Source organism: Canis lupus, chromosome 20 (assembly GCF_048164855.1).
Source record: "Canis lupus baileyi chromosome 20, mCanLup2.hap1, whole genome shotgun sequence".
In the NCBI taxonomy this organism is placed as follows: Eukaryota; Metazoa; Chordata; class Mammalia; order Carnivora; family Canidae; genus Canis; species Canis lupus.
The window spans coordinates 23,724,656-23,742,542 of NC_132857.1; the positions used below are offsets into that span (position 1 = coordinate 23,724,656).

The 17,887-nt window shown below is 40.4% G+C and overlaps 2 long non-coding RNA genes across 10 annotated transcripts in view; one reads left to right on the forward strand and one right to left on the reverse strand.

Moving 5' to 3' along the window:
• Positions 1 to 17,887, forward strand: part of LOC140611764 (uncharacterized) — a 90,228-nt gene that overhangs the window by 68,905 nt on the left and 3,436 nt on the right. For 3 of the 4 annotated variants that reach the window (XR_012012932.1, XR_012012934.1, XR_012012935.1), the window contains one exon: positions 4,305 to 5,161. The exons of the other annotated variant lie outside the window; for it this stretch is intronic. This is a non-coding gene — a long non-coding RNA (uncharacterized lncRNA). Of the gene's footprint in view, positions 1 to 4,304; positions 5,162 to 17,887 lie in introns of those variants that run through there. 4 annotated transcript variants of the gene reach the window in all.
• The window catches only part of LOC140611763 (uncharacterized), a 41,158-nt gene continuing 25,606 nt past the window's right edge, over positions 2,336 to 17,887 (reverse strand). For 4 of the 6 annotated variants that reach the window (XR_012012925.1, XR_012012928.1, XR_012012927.1 and 1 more), the window contains exons 3-5: positions 11,798 to 11,890; positions 7,208 to 7,356; positions 4,139 to 4,397 (exon numbers count right to left, since the gene is read on the reverse strand). This is a non-coding gene — a long non-coding RNA (uncharacterized lncRNA). Of the gene's footprint in view, positions 3,697 to 4,138; positions 4,398 to 7,207; positions 7,357 to 11,797; positions 11,891 to 17,887 lie in introns of those variants that run through there. The other 2 variants (XR_012012929.1, XR_012012931.1) reach the window with 2 other exon arrangements.

Genomic DNA, 17,887 nt, shown 5'->3' on the forward strand with positions numbered 1-17,887 from the left:
CTGTGGATAGCATAAACATTTTAACAATGTTTGTTTTTACACTCCTTGAGCATGGAATGTTTTTCCATTTCTTTGTGTCCTCTTCAATTTCTTTCATAAGTGTTCTGTAGTTTTCAGAATGCTGATGATCCCTAGGAATCTTATGTTCTTTCGGAGGCCCCTGACCTCATGGAATCTCTCTCCTGAGATGCAGATGCTGCTCTCTAGCCCCATATTCTTACCCACAGAATATAGTGATCAATTGGCTGCCACACCCATGAATGACTGCCGTGCTCTCTTGGAGGTATGACTGTTGCTTATTCCAGAAGAGAATGAAGTTCAGGGAAAGAGTAGCAAAACAGGGAAATAATCAGTAGAAAAATGAAAGGAAAATTGGGGAAAAGAAATGGGAAGGTAATGGGCATAGATGAGAAGGATGCAGAGAAGAAAAAGAATAATGGGTTATACCTATTAAGTATACACTGTGTATTGACACTGTGCCAACCACTTCGTACGGGAGCAATAGTTGAAAAGTTTTTCTCAATGCCTAAAGTCATTTACTCTATAACCCTTTGCTATGGGTTGAATTGTGTTCTGCCAAAATTAATATGTTGGAGTTCTAGTCTTCAATACCTCAGAACTTTACTGTATTTGGAGACATAGCCTTTTAGGATGAGGTCACTATAGTGGGCCCTAATCCAATCAGACTGATATCCTTATAATAGATGATTGGGACACAGACACTGCCTTAGTCCATCTGAACTGTTACAACCAGATAACACACAACCGATGGCTTATAAACAATGGAAATTTATTTCTCACAGTTCTGGAGCCTGGAAGACCAAGACCAAGCTCCAGACTTGGACCAGCAGACTCAATGTCTGTTAAGGATTCTCTTCCAGGTTCATAGACAGCCATCTCATTGTGTCCTCACACAGTGGAAGGGGCAAGGGAGCTCTGTGGAGCCTCTTCTATAAGGGCACTGATGCTATTCATGAGGGTGGCAAGCTTTGAAAGTCCCCACTATCCAATACCATTGCTTGGGAGTAGGGTGCACAAACATCCAATATATAGCAGACACATGTAGAGGAAGGATCATGTGAAGACACAGGGAGAAGACAGCCCAAGAGAGAGACCTCAGAAGACAACAGTGTTGAGGGCACCCTGGTCTCAAACTTCCAGCTTCCAAAACTGAGAAAAGTAATTTTTTATTGCTTAAGCCACCTTGTTCATGTTACTTTGTTGTGGTAGTCCAAGCTGACTGATGTGTCCAGGACTTGGTTATTGGTTGAGAGGCAGGATGGCACAGAGAATAAAGTCCCAGATTGTAAATTGACAATTTGGGTTAGAGTCTCCATCCTGTTGCCACTTTTTCTTTGTAAAACGTATGTGGTGGTAACAGCAACACCAGCCCACTTGAGCTGATGTGACCTCCTTGGAGTTGAATCAGCACAGGATTTCCCATTATTACCCTAAGGGTTTCCTTATCAAAGGTCTCCTGTGTAGGCTCTATTTTGATTTACTGCCTTTCTGGGGACTTTGCTGTTTAACCATTTTTTAGCCTACCATTTCCCCAGTGGGAACTTCACTTTCATACACACTCCTTCCTCAAGCCCTGTCTCAGTTTACCACCTTTGTGTACCAGTTTTGACTCTACCTCCTTTTTCCTCCCTGAATTTTCCTGCCCCTCTGATTATTTGTGCTTAGAATTCCGTGCAGTTACATGCAATCCTTTCATCATTCTCTGTGTATTAGCTCCTTATCCCTGAGGGAGAACCCTGTGTCTTTTACAGTTTCCATCACTGTGCTGAGCACACAGTGAGAATATGCATAAAACGAGTCCTGGACATATAAACTCTGCACGCTGCCTGCTCAAAAGCCCAGGGAAGAGAAAATGGAGACATAGTCCCAAGGAGAAAGCCACAGTCTATGTAGATTTCAGGCTCAGATAAGCTTATAGAGTGCGAGGGCCCCAGCACGATACAGACAACAGATTGCTTCCCAGAAGGTCATCATTACGTGTGAGGTATTCTTTTCTTTTATGCAACTTACTGCACCCTGTAGGAAACTGAATTTGGAGAATCAAGAGATCCATATGAGCAGGTATCACGGTGTCCATTGTGTTCAGCACCATGAGGACATCATAGTTTGGATCCTGTAAGGGTTATTCCTGACCCCTCTGCTTCCTCATGGCATCACATGAAGAATGGTTGTGACTGCCCCTGACTTGTGGGACACAGCCTGAGATGCTATCTAATATTTCCTTACTTATTACTTGGGTTGAAGAAAGAATCCATTAGATGAATGAATAAGATTTTTTTAAAATATATTTAATTTATTTTTTTATTCATGAGAGACACAGAAAGAGAGAGAGAGAGAGGCAGAGACACAGGCAGAGGTAAAAGCAGGCTCCATGCAGGGATCCTGATGTAGGACTAGATCCCAGGATTCCAGGATCACTCCCTGCGCCAAACGCAGGTGCCAACCACTGAGCCACCCAGAGACCCCCCTTCAATAAGATTTTTTTTAACCTGAGTTACTAATAAAGATTACAAACATACTTAAGGAAATATCAGCAACTTAATTCTGCAATGTCTGGAGAATGTTGGGGAGGGGAGACATCAGAGGACTCCAACTTTTTCAGGTTTGTAGAATTATGAGCTTGGAAGTGTGCAAACTTCAAAGCAAGACTTTGAGCAAGAAGGGACCAGTCAAGATTGATGAGGTGATGAACATCAGTGGGGATCTCCATTGCTTTGTTCTGTACAGTTGGTACGGATTTTTATGTTATTCAATATACTTATATTCCTCAAGTTGAGGACAGTTTCAGTAGCACAACCCATGGCAAAAATCATAAATATTGGACTATCTGCCAAAAGAAAAATCCAAGAGTTAGTCTTCTCTCTTATCTTGTCTCCCCTCTTCACCCACGTCCTATCCTATCTGCCTCCCTTGGGGAAGAAAAGGGTACACAGAATGCCCCAGAATTCCCCTCTGCCTTCTGTGAAAGAAGCAAGAACCACAGCTCCATCTCTGTCCAGGGACCAAGCCTTAGTTCCCTTTGGGCCCGACATCTCAGTTTAGGATGAATCCCAAAGGGCCCCTGCTGTGTCAGATGCATAGCTGAGATTGGAGTCTGTACCTTCTGACGAGGCGAGAGATAGTTGGAAGAGAGGAAAAAGCCTGAGGTCAGAACTCATGTATTCACCTAAACAGCCCCTTGGTACCTGTTGTTTTCTATCTGAATGGCATCTGTGCATCTTATTACAAGTCCATACTTTTCTCCTCCTCAGGAAAATGGCAAGTCCTTCTGCAGATTTCAGAATCATATCATGCTTATTCATGGGGTTTGGGTAATAGCAATAATGGTAGTGATGAAAAAAAACAGAACTGAGGTATCACCCTCTTTGTTGAAGAGGGTGATGGCCAATGACCCAAGTTCCCATTCGAGGAGATCATGATATGACATGTTCCCAAGTGTCAGACTTTCCTGTGGAAAGCAGTTGTGTTCTCTTCATCTTCCCTCTCCTCTCCTCGTCCTCTCCTCTCCCCCTTCTCTCTTCTGACAGATGGCTCCCTCCAAACTTTGGAGAGTGAACTAGGACTTGGCCCTGTATCAGCCTTTGCTGTACATAGTAGTTAGTCTCTAGGATGGCCTGCGATCTCTTAGTATTCATGTCCTTGTATACTCTTCTCCCATGTTGTATCAGAGTTGATCTGTGCAACCAACAGGATACAACAGAAGTGAAGAAATGTTCCTTCTGATATTTGATTACTTTGAAACTGTAGTATCTCCTTCCTCCCTCCCTCTTCTCCTCCTCTTCTCCCTCTGTCATCATTTGCCCTGAGAAATGCCAGTTAGTGCTCTTCCTCCCTCCCTCCATCTCTCTTATCTCTCTTCTCTCTTCTCTTCTCTTCTCTCTATCTCTCTCTCTCTCTCTCTCATCACTTGCTGTGGGGGAATACATTATAAGGACATCCAGGCAGCCCACACAGAGACCCATGTAGAGAAGAACCAAGCCTGACAACTACATGGGTGATCTTGGAAGCAGGTCTTCCTGGTGACAGGCCCTGCTGACAGCTAGATTACAACTTCATGAGAAACTCAGCCAGAAGCACTTAGCTAGGCCACTTCCAAACTCCTGACCCTCAGATGCCATGAAATAATAAATGCTCATTGTTTTAAACTGCCAAGTTTTGGAGTAATGATTACACAGCAAAGATAACTAGCACAGATATATCCTTTGAGAAAATGAACACCAAGAATCCTGTGGAAATAGTTGTACCTATGCCAATAACTTCCACACGCTTTGTCTCTGTACCAGTGCAGGCAAGAAGAACTGGGTCGCAGGAAACATCATACACGTTGTAGCAGGCAGGACACTTAATGCCATTGGGTACTGAGGATTCCTGAGGCACTGAATGAAGAAAGAAAATTTTCATCTCAAAGAGTAAGCCATAAAAGGAGCTCAGAGAATTTATTATCCCCCAACCAAGATCATGCTTATTCCATGATTCCTCCACCCAAAATCAAAATTATTTAAAACTAGGATGGCATGGAGGGTGTGTGTGTGTGTGTGTGTGTGTGTGTGTGTGTGTGTGTGTGGAGGGGAGTAGGTATTAAGTGGAAAGATAGAGGATCTTATAGGAATTTGGTTTATTTGCTTCTTTCATGAATTGATCCTTTGCCCTGGCTGGAGAAAAATGCTTAGATGCCAGAAGGTAACTTGTGGTCTTAAAAAATACTGGTAAGAAATTTTATCATTTCAAGTTTCACATCTAAGTCTTTAATACATTTTTAGCTTATTTCTGTGAATGGCATAAAAAAGTGGTCTGGTTTCATGCTTTTGTATACATGTAGCTGCCCAGTTTTCCCAGCACATTTTTGGGAGAGACTGCCTTTTCCCCCATGTATATTCTTCTCTCCTTTGCCATAGATAAATTGACCATACAAGCATGGGTTTATTTCTGCATTCTCTCTTCTGTTCCATTGATCTATGTGTCTGTTTTTGTGCCAGTACCATACTGTTTTGATCACTACAGCTCTATAGTGTATCTTGAAATCTGGGATTGTGATACTTTGAGCTTTATTCCCTCAGGATTGCTTTGGCTACTCAGTCTTTTGTGGTACAAATTTTACTTTTATTTTCTCTAGTTCTGTAAAAAATACTGTTGTATTTTGATAGGAATTGCATATCTGTAGATTGCTTGGGAAGTATGGACATTTTAACAATACTCGTTCTTCCAGTCCATAACCAAACATTGGAAGTAATTTCACATCATCTGTAGACACATTTTTCTTTATATATCTCCTTTAGCAAAGGAAATAAAACAAAAATAAACTACTGAGACTACACCAAAATAAAAAGCTTTTGCATAGCAAAGAAAATCACCAACAAAATAAAAAGGCAACCTACTGAATGAAGAAAGATATTTGCAAATTATATATATCTTTTAAATATATAATTAAATATATAAATAACATATAACTTATAAAAAATAAAATATATAAATAATATAAACAATAATAAAAATTATATATAAATAATATTCTAAATATATAAAGAGCTTATACAACTCAATACCAAAAAAGCCCCACGAATAATCCAATTAAAAAATGGGCATGGGACCTGAATAGACATTTTTCCAAGAAAGATATATAGATGGCCAACGGACACATAAAAAAAGATGCTCAACATCACTAATCATCAGGAAAATGCAAGTTCAGACTATAATGAGATATCACTTTATGCCTGTCAGAATGGCTAAAATAAAAAACATAGGAAATAACAATTATTTGTGAGGGTGCAGAGAAAATGGAATCTTTGTGTGCTGTTGGTAGGAATGCAAATTGGGGATAGCCACTGTGGAAAACAGTATGGAGGTTCCTCAAAAAAATAAAAATGGAAATTCCATATGATCCCATAATTTCATTACTGGGGTATTTACCCAAAGAAAATGAAAAACACTAATTTGAAAAGATATATGCACCCCTATGTTTATTGTAGAATTATTTGCAATAGCTGATATATGAAAAAACAACCCGGGTGTCCATGGACTGAAGAATGGATAAAGAACACGTGATATGTATGTGTGTGTGTGTGTGTATGAATAAATAAATTTATTTATTCATTAGAGACACAGAGAAAGAGAGGCAGAGATATAGGCAGAGGGAGAAGCAGGCTCCCTTCAGGGAGCCCAGTATGGGACTCAATCCTGGGACCCCAGGATCACAACCTGAGCCAAAATCAGATGCTTAAGCACTGAGCCACCCAGGCGTGTCTATACAAGAGGATATTACACAACCATAAAAACGGATGAGATCTTTCCATTTCAAATAACATGGATGGATTTAGAGCATAAATGCTAAGTGAAATAAGGCAGTCAAGGAAAAATAAATATCTATCATGTGATTTCACTCATATATAGAATTTTAAAAATGAAACAAATTAGCAAACAAAGGTTTTTAAAAAGGCAAACAAAAACCACACTTAAATAGCATAAACTGATGGTTGCTAGCAGGTAGGTGGGTGGAAGATGGATTATATAGGTGAAAGAGATTAAGAGTACATTTATCTTGATGAGCCCCGAGCAATATATAGAATTGTTGAATCGCTGTATTGTACACCTGAAACTAATATAATACTGTATGTTAATTATACTTCAATAAAAAAATACTGTTGAGAGAGTTAAGAAATAAATAGGCAAGGACAAACACTTTTCAACTGGAATGGAAAAGCAAACAATTTAAACCTACAAACTCATACTTAGTGTAAATCCTGAGGACCCATCCCAGCCGCCCAGCTGCCATTCAGTCTTCCTTAAAAGAAGGGCTTGTGCCTATCCCTTCACAGGAAGGAAAGACAGTCAGTGAGGAAAATCAATAGGCAGCTCAGAAGCAGAGAGACAGGTCGTAGGAAGGTACTTAGAAGACAGACATAAGGGATCCCTGGGTGGCGCAGCGGTTTGGCGCCTGCCTTTGGCCCAGGGCGCAATCCTGGAGACCTGGGATCGAGTTCCACGTCGGGCTCCCGGTGCATGGAGCCTGCTTCTCCCTCTGCCTGAGCCTCTGCCTCTCTCTCTCTCTCTCTCTCTCTCTCTCTCTCTCTCTGTATGACTATCATAAATAAATAAATTTAAAAAAAATTTAAAAAAAAGACAGACATAAGACAATGGATTGGGATAAAGGATGGGAAGGGAGGGAGAGCAGAGATGTGTTGGCACTCACCTTGGAAGTCCCCTTGGTTATAGAGCTCATCTTGGCAGCACTGGTAGTTTTACCTGAATGTTTTATTATCTCCTAGTGTTGCTGAGAAGGTCCTTGGGACACACTTGCTTGAAGAACAACCTTCTCCTCAACATATTGTAAGAGCTTCCCTGTACAGAAGCAAACCCCAGAAGGAATTTCCCCTTTGAACCATAGAGAGAGCGATGCCCAAATGGGCTACCATTATTAAAGGATTCTGTGCTTCAAATCCTTTTGTCTTTAGTCTTTCCACTTCTCAAGGAGCCCTTCTGCATTGGTCCATGGAATAAACCAGTGGAGGGATGGTTTGTTAGCACTTGTTAGAATGGGAGTGTCATACTTCAATGAGGTGATGCAGAACAAGGATTGTCCAGTCTTTTTACCAGTGTCTCCCACCCTGCCTCCTCCCACCACCCCACACCCCCAGTCCTATCTGGGTAGAATTCAACATAAGAAAGTAGGGTAAAATAGAAGATGCACAGGAAAGCTCCAGCTGGCACCAACATCAGCACTTGTCTGATCTAATCTCTGATTCCTCAGATGAAGAATCTGAGGCTCAGAGAAATGCAAAACTTGGCTAAAGTTGACTGAGAGGTGATGTGGGTCTCCTAATTTTGTCTCGTGCCTGTTGCCTCCACCACCAACTGCTCTCAACATCAGGAGAACCACAGAAAGCTAGCTCTATCTGTTGCTGCCCTACCTCCCCAGTTCTTAGAGGAATAGCCAAGGGCTTGCTCGTGAAAAGAAACAGGGTCTGAGAGAATGTATTAGTATCTTCAGAGATTCACTGACACTCTGTTAGGGTAGAGTATACTTCCTTGTCTCACTGACAATAGACATGGTCATATGATTTGCTCTGAATACTAAAATGTGAGCAGAAATGTGTATTCTATGTTCCAGCAGAAGCTAGGGTATACTTGGAGTATGGTTCTCTCTATCTCTCTTCATTTTTTTATTGTGGTACAATGCATATAAGGTAAAAAAATACTATCTTAAAAATTTTTAAAGATTTTACTTATTTATTCATGAGACACACACACACACACACACACACACAGAGACAGGCAGAGATACAGGCAGAGGGAGAAGCAGGCTCCATGCAGGGAGTCCAATGTGGGGCTTGATACTGGGACTTCAGGATTATGCCCTGAGCCAAAGGCAGATGCTCAACAGCTGAGCCACCCAGGCGTCCCTATATTAAACATTTTTAATTGCACAGTTCAGTGGTGTTAATCTCCATGCTCTTTCTTCCCTCCACCATGACACCCAGCAATTCTTTAGAAAGCATCTTCTCCATCAACTTGAGTCCCAGGTTAATATGATTTAGAGTAGACATGCGGCTGACCCAGATGGTGTGAGCAAGAAATAAATCTTTAATTTTGTAGCTTCTGACACCTTGGAGTCACTTGGTATAGCAGCGGTACTTAGCCTCTTAGTACTTAGCAGTACTTAGCCTGGCTGATACCAGGATAACACATGGCTGTCATCTCTAACTTGCTGTCCACCCTGCTGGCTAAAGACCATGAAGTTTCCATGCAATAGCATCTGACTTACAACTAAGTAGAAGAAAGTGTTTCTAGCTTCTAAAATCTCAAGGTGAAGGATGCAGACCGAGAATAAAAACATCTGAAAGCAAGGGCAAATGTATACAACTGAACATGTGCTTTCATTGGCACAGGGCATGCTCAAATGGCCTGATCTTCTGCCTTGTTGAGAATGGATTTTCCTCGGATGTGAGTCTTTGAAACAGGGTGTCACAGCCAACTTTCTCATTCTAAAGAGAAAGATAGAAATGAAGAGAAGCCAGGGCAGAGGGAAACATTAGTTCTTCAGTCACTGACTATCATTTCAGGCAGGGAATTTTTATTACTGTCTACCCCTAAAAACACGTAGGAAGACACAGACCAAAGAGATGTGATGGTGTCAAGTTGTCCACCCCCAGCCTGGGGCCACCCAATGCTTGCACAATCCCTGGTAGCCTGCCACCCAAGAGTACAGGTTCTTTGAGTGACCAAGCCCTCTGGTCACTGGGCCTGACAAGGGACAGATGGTGTTTGTACTTCTTCCAAGGATAGACTATGTCATGCTTAGGCGGAGGAGGAAATAAAAGCTTCATAAACACACTCAAGCCCTCTTTATGGTATTCACTTATATACCTGGCAGATGTCCAACTCATCAAAATTCCACCCTTTTCTGAACATGTCAAATGGCCAAAGTTAGGTCGAAGTTTGAGAAGGCAGAGAAGGGTCTGGAAGTGATAGAATTGGGTTGAGCACAGGCAGTGTTCATGGTGGAACCCACCCTGGAGAAAGACAACCAGTTACTCATTTCCCCCTCAATTTCTGGCCCTTGATGTACTCACCAATATCTATCATATCCCTTCTAAGAACCTGGGCCTAAGGGAAGTATAAAAGCTTACAGTTTTTTTTTTTACCTGGATTCTGGAGCCAGAGTGCCTAGGCTCAAAGCACCTAGAACAATGCTAGCATGACTAGATTTGAATAAAGTTTAGCTATAGCTGCTGCTATAATGCTCTCACTCGTCACTTTTCATAGAGCTCGTAATTCAAGAGCACAGATAGGCAGCATTTTTCTGAACCTGAGGCTTGGAAGATAAATGGGATTCAGGTAAGATTCATGTAAGCCTGTGAAAATCCCACTCCCTGAGGCCTAGAGGGAAAATGAAAAGGCAGTTGTCATGTGGAGAAACCACCAATACCAAGAATGAGGGTCCCAACCCTGAATCCCAGATTTTTGGTTATTTCAAGAGGTGGGGATGGAACTCCTCAAAAGCCAGTCTGGAGAGCTAAGAGTAAGGTGTCATCCTGAGGCCCACCACTGTTCATCAGAGACGTGGGCAAGTCAGAGTAAGGATGTACCGGCAGGTGGCCTGATAACAAGAAGTAGGGCTGCAGGTCCTGATGTGCAGGGCATTGTGCACAACATTGTGATGCTCAGACAATCTTGCCAGTAAACCAGGGGAGGTAAAGGTTATGTGCAGGTCTGGGTGGGATTCTTGGCCCAGCATAGGGATGCTTCCCTGAGACCACTGCTCAGTGAGAATCAAGACTCTACATCCAGCTGCCATGGGATCATGAAAGGAAATGACTATAAGAGAGAAAATGTCACCCTAACTACTTCTTACTACCAGCTTAAAGCACTCTTCCCCACTCACTAATTCACAGGACCAGAAGGTATTTTCTAACCCCATACGAACATGTAATGGGCAGAACATATAAGGGTGAATGAAAAAGAGTTAGGATGAAGATATGGAAGTTTTCCAGTTAACAAAATAAGCCTAGAAGTCAAAAACTAGAAAGTTTCATGTGAGGGCTATGAATGAAAGTTTGGACAGGGTGGTGTGTGTGTGAAGGTGTGCAGCAGGGAGGCATCTTGGGTTCAAATTATGAAGGTAACTGTCTTGGTTTCTTAGGACTACCATAACAGAGTGCCACCAACCAGGTAGCTTAAACAACAAAAATGTGTACTCTCACAGTTGTGGCATCTAAAAGTCTGAACATGGAGCCAGCAGGGTTGGCTCCTTCAGGAGGCTGTGGAGAAGATACTGTCCCATGTCTTTGTCCTGGCTTCTGGTGGCTGCAACAATCTTTGTCACCCCTTGGCTTATAGACACATCACTCTGATCTCTGCCTCCATCTTCACATGGAGTTCCCTTGTGTGTCTCCCTCCTCTTTTTATAGGGATAGGGACACTAGCCGTATTAGGTTGGGGCCCACATTATTTCAGTATGACCTCATTTAACTGATAACATCAGCAATGACCCTATTTCCAAATAAGATCATATTCTCAGGTATCCAGGGCTTAGGCTTCAATATATCTCTTTTGGAGGTGCAATCAAAGTCATAACAGGAACAGAAGCCCTTGGATTCCCCCCTCTCAATGCCCCATTCCTTCTACCTGGGTCCCTCTAACTTTGTCCTTTCATGTGTCCATCCAAGTGGCTAGCACTGCTCTCCTCAGGGACACTCTTTACTGTCTGAAAGCGGTCCATCTGAGAGTGGAAATTGGGACAGCCACTATGGAAAACAGTAGGAAGGGTCCTCAAGAAACTATAAATAGATGCACTTCTGGATATATAACTTAATGAAACAAAATCACCACCCTGAATATGTCTACACCCCATATTCATCACAGCATTATTCACCATAGCTAACCAATGGTAACAACCTAAGTATCTATCAACGAATGGATGAAGGAATACTATTTGGCCATAAAGAAAATCTTGCCATTTATGACAACATGGATAGACATTGGAGGAATTATGCTAGGTGAAATAAGTCAGAGAATGACGAACACTTATAATCTCACTTACATAATAGTTGATAGAAACGGAATAGATTGGTGCTTACCAGAGATAGAGGGAGAGTGTGGGGGCATACCCCTTAGTTTTGTGATCTTGGGGCTAAATTTATCTTTTTCTTTGAAAAATTTGTCATGCCCTGTCTTCCATTTTAAGTACCATCTTTATGGATAATGGTCATTACAAAGAATACATGTTTGTTGCAAAAAAACCCTCAGAATGTAGAAGTATAGAATAAAAAGTGGAAGTTACCTGCCTTCTGGTGGCTTCTACATCCTGTGATTGTTTTCTGAGTGAGGATGTTCCAGGGTGTAGTCTTCCTGAGGCAACAACTGTTCCTGTAAACTGTAGTGAGGTAGTTTAAGGAAGTGGGTTTATGGATGAACATAAGATTCATCCCTAACTGGGTTCAAATTCCTACCCCTTCTGTTACTAGCTCTTCCAAAGTGGATGTTATTTCAGCTTTCCATGCCCCTCTTTATCTTTAAGCTACAAGATGATCATGGTAGTAGTCCCTATATCATGGAGTTGCTGTGAGAATTAAGTGATTTCACAAACATGGTAATTCTTGGCTACTTTTATTATTGTTTTGTATCTTCCTGCCTACTGGAGGTCTTTGAGCCAAGGAATAATGAGATGGTACAAGTTCAAGAATGTAAATTAACCAACAAAAAGCCCAATAAGGATAATAGCACTGTCTCTGAGGTGTGGATGGAAAACGTAAAAACAATTTTAAAAATTAATTTTTCCAGCTTTATTGACATATAAATGACATGTAATATTGCATAAATGTAAAGAATATAACAGTTTAAAAATATTTTTATTTAAATTCCAGTAAACAGTGTACTGCATATTAATTTGAAATATATATATATATACTGTGAAATTACTACAATAAATTTAATTAACATCCACACCTCACATGGTTACAAATTCTTTTTCTTGTGATGTGAACTTTTAAGATTTACATTCTTATCAACTTTCAAATATATAATATTGTTAACTATAGTCACCGTGCTGTGCACTATATCCCCAGACCATTTCATAGGTTGCCTTTTAGTTTTGTTGATGATTCCTACACTGTGCAGAAGCATTTTGTTTTGATACAGTCCGAATAGTTTTACTAGTTTCAGAGGCAGAGCTTAGTGATTCATCAGTTGCATATAACATCCAGTGCTCATTACATCATGTGCCTGCCTTAATGTCCATCACCCATTTACCTCATCCCCTCACTCCCCTCCCCTCCAGCAACCCTGTTTGTTTCCTAGTGTTAAGAGTCTCCCATGGTTTGCCTCCCTCTCAATTTTCATCTTATTTTTCCTTCCTTTCCCCTATGTTCATCTGTCTTATTTCTTAAATTTTACGTATGTGTGAAATATTATGGTATCTGTCTTTCTCTGACTGACTTACTTCACTTAGCATCATACCCTCTAGTTCTAGTCACATCACTGCAAATGGCAAGATTTCATTCTTTTTGATGGTTGGGTAATATTCCATATTATATCCATATATATTGCTTCTCCATTCACCTCTCAATGGGCATCTTGGCTCTTTCCATATTTTGGCTGTTGTACGCACTGCTGCTATAAACATTGGACTGCTTGAGCTACTTTGAATAACTATATTTGTATCCTTTAGATAAATACCTAATAGTACAATTACTGCGTGGTAGGATGGTTTTATTTTTCAGTTTTTGAGGAACTTCCATTCTGTTTTCCACAGAGGCTGCAAAAGTCTGCATTCTCACCAACAGTGTAAAAGGGTTCCCTTTCTCCACATCCTTGCTAACATCAGTTGTTTCCTGTCTTGTTAATTTTAGCCATTCTGACTGGTGTGAGGTGGCATCTCATTTTGGCTTTGATCTGTATTTCCCTGATGACAAGTCACGTGGAACATTTTCTCATGTGTCTGTTGGCCATGTGTATGTCTTATTTGGACAAACGTCTGTTCATGTCTTCTGTCCATTTCTCAACTGAATTTTTTGCTTGAGTTTGATAAGTTCTTTATCGATTTTGGATACTAGCCCTTGACCTGATAAGATCATTGCAAATATCTTCTCCCATTCCATAGTTGCCTTTTAGTTTTGTTGGTTTTTTCCTTTACTGTGCAAAAATTTTTATCCTGATGAGGTTTCAATAGTTCACTTTTGCTTTTGTTTCCCTTGTCTCCAGAGACATGTCTAGAAAGAAGTTGCTGCGGCTGAGTTCAACAGATTGCTGCCTGTATTCTCCACTAGGATTTTGATGGATTCCTGTCTCACATTTAGGTGTTTCGCCCATTTTGAGCTTATCTTTGTGTATGGTGTAAGAAAGTGGTCCAGTTTCATTCTTCTGCATGTGGCTGTATAATTTTCCTAACACCATTTGTTGAAAAAATGTCTTTTTCCACTGGATGTTCTTTCCTGCTTTGTCAAAGATTAGTTGACCGTAGAGTTGAGGGTCCATTTCTGGGTTCTCTATTCTGTCTCATCGATATATGTGTCTGTTTTGTATCAGAACCATACTGTCTTGATGATCAGAGCTTTGTAATACAGCTTGAAGTCCAGAATTTTGCTGCCTCCAGCTTTGGTTTTCTTTTTCAACATTACTTTGGTGATTTGAGGTCTTTTCTGGTTTCATACAAATTTTAGGGTTGTTTCATAGATCAATGGAACAGAATAGAGAATCCAGAAGTGGAACCTCAACTTTATAGCCAAATAGTATTCGACAAAGGAGGAAAGACTATCTATCCACTGGAAAAAAGACAGTCTCTTCAATAAATGGTGCTGGGAAAATTGGACATCCACGTGCAGAAGAATGAAACTAGACCACTCTCTTGCACCATCCACAAAGATAAACTCAAAATGGATGAAAGATCTTAATGTAAGACAAGATTCCATCAAAATCCTAGAGGAGAACACAGGCAACACCCTTTCTGAACTTGGCCACAGTAACTTCTTGCAAGATTAATCCATGAAGGCAAGAGAAACAAAAGCAAAAATGAATTATTGGGACTTCATCAAGATAAGAAGCTTTTGCACAGCAAAAGATACCATCAACAAAACTCAAAGACAACCTACAGAATGGGAGAGGATATTTGCAAATGACATATCAGATAAAGGGCTAGTTTCCAAGATCTATAAAGAACTTCTTAAACTCAACAGCAAAGAAACAATCCAATCATGAAATGGGCAAAAGACATGAAGAGAAATCTCACAGAGGAAGACATAGACGTGGCCAACAAGCACATGAGAAAATGCTCCGCTCACTTGCCATCAGGGAAATACAAATCAAAACCACCATGAGATCCCACCTCACACCAGTGAGAATGGGGAAAATTAACAAAGCAGGAAACCACAAATGTTGGAGAGGATGTGGAGAAAGGGGGACCCTCCTGCACTGTTGGTGGGAATGTGAACTGGTGCAGCAACTCTGGAAAACTGTGTGGAGGTTCCTCAAAGAGTTAAAAATAGATCTGCCCTATGGACCCAGCAATTGCACTGTTGGGGATTTACCCCAAAGATACAGATGCAATGAAATGCCGGGACACCTGCACCCCGATGTTTGTAGCAGCAATGTCCACAATACCCGCACTGTGGAAGGAGCCTCGGTGTCCATAGAAAGATGAATGGATAAAGAAGATGTGGTTTATGTACACAATGGAATATTACTCAGCCATTAGAAATGACAAATACCCACCATTGGCTTCGACGTGGATGGAACTGGAGAGTATTATGGCTGAGTGAAATAAGTCAATTGGAGAAGGACAAACATTATATGATCTCATTCATTTGGGGACGATAAAAAATAGTGAAAGGGAATAAAGGAGAAAGGAGAAAAAATGAGTGGGAAATATCAGAAAGGGAGACAGAACATGAAAGACTCCTAACTCTGGGAAATGAACTAGGGGTGGTGGAAGCAGAGGAGGGTGGGGGGTGGGGGTGATGGGCACTGAGGTGGGCACTTGACGGGATGAGCACCGGGTGTTATTCTATATGTTGGCAAATTGAACACCAATAAAAGATAAATTTATTAAAAAAAATTTTAGATTTGTTGGTTCCAGCTCTGTAAAAAATGCTAATGCGGGCAGCCCAGGTGGCTCAGCGGTTTAGCGCCACCTTCAGCCCAGGGCCGGATCCTGGAGATTCGCGATCCAGTCCCACGTTGGGCTCCCTGCATGGAGCCTGCTTCTCCCTCAGCCTGTGTCTCTGCCTCTCTCTCTCCCTCTCTGTGTATCTGTCATGAATAAATAAATAAAACCTTTAAAACCTTTTAAAAATTGGTATTTTGATAGAGATTGCACTGAATGTGTAGGTTGCTCTGGGTAGCAATAGACGACTTTTGGGGTAGCATTAACAATATTTGTTCTTCCAATGCATGAGAATGGAATGTTTTTCCTTTTCTTTATGTCTTCCTCAATTTCTTTCATAAGCATTCCATAGTATCCAGAGTACAGATCCTTTACCTCTTTGGTTTATTCCAAGGTGTCTCATGGTTTGGGGGACAATTGTAAGTGGGATCCATTCCTTCATTTCTTTCATCCGTTCATGTTTAGTGTATAGAAATGCAACTGACTTCTGTGCATTGATTTTATATTCTGCGATTTTGCTGAATTCCTACATCAGTTCAAGCAATTTTGGGATGGAATCTTTTGGGTTTTCTATATAAAGTATCATGTTGTCTACAAATAGTGAAAGTTTGACTTCTTTGCCAATTTGGATGCTTTTTATTTGTCTGATTTCTGAGGCTAGGACTTCTAGCACTATGTTGAACAGCAGTGAGAGTGGACATCCCTGTCTTATTCCTGACCCTGGAAGAAAATCTCTGTTTTTCCCTGTTAAGGATGATATTCACTGTGGATTTTTTGTATGGCTTTTAGGATACTGAGGTAAGTTCCTTCTGTCTTTATACTGCAGTGAGTTTCAATCAAGAAAGAATGCTGTATTTTGTCTTTTATTAATGTTGTGTATCACGTTGATTTGCAACTGTTGAACCACCCTTGCATCTCAGGAATAAATTCCTTTTGGTCATGGTAAATAATCCTTTTAATGAACTTTTGGATCCAATTTGCTACTATCTTGGTGACAATTTTTGCATCCATATTCATCAGGGATCTTTGATCTGTACTTCTTTTGGGTGGGGTCTTTATTTGGTGTTGGGATTGATGCTGGCCTCATAGAATGAGTTTGGAAGTTATTCTTCCATTTCTAGTTTTTGGAACAGTTTCAGAATAGGTACTAATTATTTAAATGTTTGGTGGAATTCCCCTGGGAAGCCGTCTGGCCCTGGACTCTTGTTTGTTAGGAGATCTTTGAGATCTGATTCAATTTCTTTGCTGGTTATGGCTCTGTTCAGATTTTCTGTTTCTTCCTGTTTCCGTTTTAGTAGTTTATATATTTCTAGGAATGCATCCAAATTGCCTAATTTGTTGGGATATAATTGCTCACAATATTCTCTTATAATTGTATGTCTTCAGTGTTGCTTGTGATCTCTTTTTCATTCATGATTTTATTTCTTTGAGTCCTTTCTCTTTTCTCTTTTTGATAAGTCTGGCTAGGTATTTATCGATTTTATTAATTCTTTCGAAGAATCAGCTATTAATTTCATTGATCTTTTCTGTTTTTTTCCCCCATATCATTGCTTTATGGTCCACTCTATTATTTTTCTTCTCCTGCTAGATTTAGGCTTTATCTGTTGTTCTTTTATCAGCTCCTTTAGATTTCAGGTTATGTTGTGTCTTTGCAACTTGTTTCTTGAGAAAGGCCTGTGTTGCTATATACTTTCCTCTTAGGACCACCTTTGCTGCATCCTCATAGTTTAGGGGACATGTCTAGAAAAATGTCGCTACAGGAATACCAGAGAAATTGCTCTCTTCTAGAATTTTTATACTTTCAGATCTCACAATTAGGTCTTTGATACATTTTGAGTATATTTTGTGTATGGTGTAAGAAAATGGCCTACTTTCATTGTTTTTGCAAGTAGCTATCCAGTTTCCCAACAGCACTTGTTGAAGAGACTTTTTCCCATTATTTTTTCCTGCTTTGTCAGAGAGTAAATGATCATATAATTATAGATTTTTTAGTGTTGTTTTATTAATCTGTGTGTCCATTTTGTACTAACAGTATACTTTCTGAATTACTACAGCTTTGTAATAGAACTGGAAGTCTGGAATGTGTTACCTCCTGTTTTGTTTTTCCAAGATTGCTTCGGCTGCTTGGGGTATTCTGTGGTTCCATATAAATTTTAGGATTGTTTTAGCTCTGTGAAGAATGCCGGTGATATTTTGATAGGAATTGCATCCAAAGTGTAGATTTCTTTGGTTGGCATAGACCTTTTAACAGTATCTGGCCTTTTTTTTTTTAAT